Below are 6000 nucleotides of genomic sequence, written 5' to 3' on the forward strand. Positions count from 1 at the left end.
ATTACCGAAAATATTTTCTTAATTAGTATATTTCAACAAAAGCATCGAAAATCAATTTTCTCAGTAGCGTGGAAAACCTTTTAACCAAGGAGCATTATATGTTTCATTGACAACATCGACAACAATTTCCTCAAAAGAGTAAAAAGACTTCTTGACGATGTTGTATACCAAGGTAATAATTTGTCTTGGATGGCTATTTCTTACAAGAATCTAATAATTTATTGTGAGTTGTTCAAATCATGTTTTTGACTATGGAAATGGATTCAACCCCATGAAAAGCCTCTCGGGCACCCTAGATTTTGAAACTTGATAGCTTAACCAGGGATTTTAAAAATTTGGGGCAGAGTTTATCCAAATCAGGGGAGAATTTCCATTAATTTTTGAATAAAAATGTATAATCTTTAAACTACGTGCTTGCGAAATTAAAATGTTGTAGTCTAATTTGTAGACAAATGACTTTTTTCATGGTAATTTGAAGATACAATACCAAACTCGAATGTGATTTTTTGTTATTTAAAATACATTCTTAAATGCATAAATAGATTTAACGCCCTAAAAATCCATAAAACACTAAAATTCTACAAATTAAAACAACCTAAAGTCAAGTTTTTAAAAATTTCTGTTTAATTTCGATTAAAAAAAAATAAAAAAATAAAAAATCTATTTACTCTTATTAAAATATTATTAAATTTTACACTATTCACCCCCGAACTTTACCATAATTAATTCTTTGCGCAGAAAATGAAGATTTTTTTGACTTACAATAACTAATTGTCTCAGCAGAGATGGAAGACCCTCTTGACTTTAGCCTTCTGTCTTTCGACGAAAACATCGGCAACTAATTTTATAGGCAGAGTGGAAGCTTTTTTGACTAATGAGCCCTTACATGTTTCAACGAAAACATCGGAAACCAATTTTGTTAGGAGAGTGAAAGACTTTTTAACTAGTGAGCGTTATATGTTTCAACGGAAACATCGGCAACCATTTTTCTCGGCAGAGTGGAATACGTTTGGACTCTTGAGCGTTAGATGTTTCAACTTTCAACGAATACATCGGAAACCATTTTTCCCGGCAGAATGGAAGACTTTTGAGTAACGGGCGATGTGAGATTAAAATGCCTATCTTTATTAATTAAAATGCGATGTGAGAAATTTGACTCTCCTGATACTCTCCCACAACAGACTGCTCGGAAATATTCCCGAGGAGTTGGTTTCCCTCCCACATATGCTTTTTATCTCTTACCAATTGTTCTTATCTACGACAACTAGCATTGCATAATAATAAATTAAGTGGTGTTTTGCCATTTGCCATAGGTAAGCTTTCTACCAATTTGTCTATTTTGTCATTATCAAGAAATAGAATACAAGGAAACATCCTTCTACATATTGGTAATCTTAGTAACCTCACTTTTCTAAATTTAAGTGAAAATCTTTTAAATGGTAGCATGCCACCATTACGAAAGCTTAGAAAAATAGAAAGGTTGTATTTAAGTAACAATAAGTTAGAAGGAAACATCCATAATGATTTTGAAAGCTTACACCACCTTGGCCTCTTGGACGTTAGTGGAAATAGTCTTTCTGGAAAGATTCGAAATTCCCTCGCACCCCTTAAACAACTACAAAGGCTTCATCTTCATCACAACAACTTATTTGATACCATACCTTCCAACTTAGGAGATTGTATAAATTTGGAATTGCTCGACCTCTCTCACAATAGGCTCATCGGAAATATAGCACCTGAAATCACAAAACTTTCTCATATACAGTTCTACTTGAACCTATCGTGGAATTTATTAGAAGGTTCCTTACCCATGGAAATTGGTAAAATAGAAATGGTTGAAGCTATAGACATTTTTGTCAATCAATTGACTGGGCCATTCTCCCTTGCAATTGGAAGTTGCAATGAACTGTAATTATTGAACTTATCTCATAATTCCTTCCAAGGGTCTATTCCAGATTCAGTTGGAAATTTACAGAGCCTTGAAAACCTAGATCTCTCTTCCAACAACTTATCAGGTGTAGTACCAATGGCCGCTCTCAAGAATTTGAAAATGCTTCAAAGGTTGAATTTGTCTTTCAACAATTTCACAGGGGAAATTCCAGAAGGAGGGTTTTTTGCAAATAGAACAATTGTCATGTCCTTCATTGGAAATCCTAGCCTTTGTGGACCACGAGTACTTCAACTTCCTACATGTCAAACACCAAGAGATCATTTTGCACTTGTTAAAAGAGTGATACTTCCAGTGAGTGGAGCTACTGCTTTTATACTATGTTGTTTACTCTTAGGATTCCTTTGGAAAAGGAATATGCCTATGAAAAACTTTGATTCCTGAAAAACCATTTTGCAAAAGTTAGATCACAAAAGGGTCTCATATCAAGAGCTTCACATAGCAACTAACTTGTTGGGAATGGGGAATTTTGGTTCAATTTATAAAGCAATTTTGAGCGATGGCACACTTGTTGCCGTGAAAGTTTTCCACTTGTTAAAAGACAAGGTTGAAAAAAGTTTCAGAGTAGAATGTAGTGTCTTGCAAAAGATTCGACATCGAAATCTGGTGAAAATCATAACCTCATGTTGCAACATCGATTTCAAAGGATTAGTGTTCGAATATATGTCTAATGGAAGCTTGGAGAAACATTTGTATCCTAATACAAATGACAACAATGGTGAAGATGAATGTGAAATGGGACTTAAAAACGATTAGACATTGCAATAGATGTGGCCCATGCCATTGAATATCTTCATCATGATTCATTTGTGCAAGTAGTGCATTGTGATTTAAAACCAAATAATGTGCTTATTGATGAAGACATGTTAGGGCATGTAACAGATTTTGGTATTGCAAGATTAATTGATGAAACCTCTACTGAGTCACTTACTTCAACACTTGCTCTGAAAGGATATATTGGCTATATTGCACTAGGTTTGACATTTAGAATGTTAAATGTTTGCTTGTTATTTCTAAATGTCTTACCAACATTTTTGTATGGAACAATAGAGTAAAATTTGATGAATGTTATCTTGAATGCAGAGTATGGATTCGGTGAGCCAGTGTCTACCAAAGGAGATATTTACAGCTATGGCATTTTGCTATTGGAACTTCTTACCAGGAAACGACCAACTAATGATATGTTTTTTGGAGACCTAAACTTGCACAAGTGGGTAAATCTAGCCTTTCCAAGCAGTGTTAAGGAGGTAACTGACAACAATCTTCTTAGGGAGGTGGAAGGAGATGAATTTGAAGAAAATAATGTATTCAATTGCATATCTTCTCTTATACAGGTTGGTTTGGTTTGTTCGAAAGATTCACCCAATGAACAACCAACTATGAGAGATGTTGTAATGGTATTGGAGAACCTTAGAAATGATTTGGGGGCAAATTTAGTTGCTTCTAGGAGATTAAGGCAAAGCATATCTAATTTTCTTAGCAATACAGATGCAACAAGGAGTGATACACATGCATCAAATGCCCATAGTTCTTCTTCATTTTAGTTTGTGAAAATTGCAATACCAAAAAATTTCAGTATTTCCATTATTCATATAGCGAACCTTATTTTTTTAACTTATAATTGTTAAAGTAAACTTCTATTAGTATTTATATCTATATGTCATTATTGTCAAAGTAAAAGTACATGTTTTTGTGTCAGGCCAGGCAGTAACTCTCCAAAGGCAGAAAAACTGATTCGTCTGATTATTCCATAGGTAGGTTATTGTTATATACATTAGGAGTGATTGTTCAGTTCATCTCCCTATGACTGCTCACATTCCTGATTTATTTATTTACAAATTCCCCCAATCATGAAGATTAGGTGTCAACATTCCCCCCCTTAATCTGAAGGGATGTTGGTGAGTCCAAGCATCATTCTGAATCGTTCAAGCTTTTCCTTTCCAAGTGCTTTGGTGAAGATGTCTGCAATTTGCTCATTTGTGGAACAATGACGGAGATGGATTTTTTTGGCCTCAACATGATTTCGAATCAGATGATATTTAGTATTGATATGCTTTGTTCGATCATGGAACTTTGGATTCTTGGCCAACTTTATTGCAGAGGTGTTATCAATCATGAGTGGAGTTGATTGTACTTGTTTTACCTGCAAATCTTCAAGAATTTTCCTGAGCCACAAAATTTCTTTTGTTGCTTCAGCTGCTGCCATGTATTCTGCTTCTGTTGTGGAATCTGCTGGAACTGATTGTTTGCGTGATCTCCAGGAGACACCTCCTGATCCAAGACTCATGTAGCATATCCTGAAGTAGATACCCCAGTTTCTTTGTCTCCATCGAAGTCTGAATCAGAGTATCCAATCAAGCTGAAGTCGTCCACCTGTGTATATTTGAGTTCCCTTCAAGTACCTTCGAACTCTTTTTGCATCAGACCAATGTCCCTCACAAGGCTTTTGCATGAACCTGGAGAGGATTCCAACAGTAAATGAAATGTCTGGTCTGGTAGTAGTGAGGTAGATGAGACTTCCTACAAGCTGTCTATACTTTGTTGCATCCTCAAATTCCTTTCCTTCAATAGATGTGAGCTTTAAGTTTTGTTCCATTGGAGTAGAAAGAGGATTGCACTCTGTCATGCCAAATATGTTTAACAAATCTCCAATGTATTTCTTTTGAGAAAGAAATATGGATTTTGGATGTTGGGTTACTTCAATGCCAAGATAGTAATGAACATAGCCCAAATCAGTCATTTCAAAACTTTTCCCCAATTCCTTCTTTATGGATGCAATGTAGCTTTCATTGTTCCCTGTCATTAAAAGATGATCTACATATACCACAAGATACACAACTGTTTTTCCAACTTTCTTGACAAATAAAGTTGCATCATCAAGATCAAAATGATTGAAGTTGAGTTTCAGAAGATGCTTAGTTAGTTTTTCATACCAGGCTCGCGGTGCTTGTTTGAGGCCATACAAGGACTTCACAAGTTTGCATACTTTATGTTCATGTCCTTTCACAGCAAATCCTTCAGTCCGGAACATAAAAACATTCTCTTTTAGATCTCCATTCAAGAATGCATTTTTTACATCCATTTGATGGACTTTCCAACCGTTCTGAGCTGCTAGTGCAAAGAGTGTCCGGATGGTGGCCCATTTTGCTGTCGGGGCAAAAGTTTCCTCATAATAGACCCCTTCCTTCTGTGCAAAACCTTTTGCCACAAGCCTAGCTTTGTGCTTGTCAAGTGAGCCATCAGCTTTGTACTTGTTCTTGTAGACCCACTTGCAGCCAATTGGTTTGGTTCCAAATGGAGGATCAACCAGCTTCCAAGTGCCATTCTTTATGAGGGCATCATACTCCTTTTGCATCGCTTCTTTCCATTCATCATGAGAAGCAGCTTCTTTGAAGGAAGTTGGTTCAAAATCTGTAGACAAGTTCAATTCACAATCATAAGTAACATCAATATCAACAAGTGAATTAGAGTCATCTACATCACCTTCATTTTGTCGGTTTGAATTTCTGGTTCCTGTTTTTCCAATTTCATCAGGATGAACACTTTCAAGTGTCTTTGTCAGCCACTTTGGGGGACCTTTCTGAGATGGTCCAGGCTGCTCTGTTGATTGAGTTGGGACTGAATCAAGATTGAGTCTCCCAATTCTATCAATTACATCACTTAAAGCATCATCCGTTGTTGGAGTTTCATGCAGAGGAGATTGTTCTTCAGAAGAGGATTCCACATGTTGTTCTAGTATAGGAATCCCCCTTCAAGATGTGGAATCTGATTATCAAACTCTTGAAATGATTTCGTTTTTGCGAATCTATCCAAGCGATCAAGTTGCCGCTCAACAACATTGTTAGATTTGGATGATTCAAGAAAAATTACATCTCTAGATACAACAAACTTTTTATTTACTTCATCATAGAGACGGTATGCTTTGGAGGTGTTTGAATACCCCAGGAAGATACACTTACGACTTCTAGCACCAAGTTTGTTTCTATGTACCTTTGGTATCAAAGCATAACAGGTGGAACCAAAGATCCTGAGATGTTTTACCGAAGGAACAT

Source organism: Pinus tabuliformis, chromosome 7 (assembly GCF_031772625.1).
Source record: "Pinus tabuliformis cultivar Carrire ecotype Pingquan chromosome 7, CPIR1, whole genome shotgun sequence".
NCBI lineage: Eukaryota > Viridiplantae > Streptophyta > Pinopsida > Pinales > Pinaceae > Pinus > Pinus tabuliformis.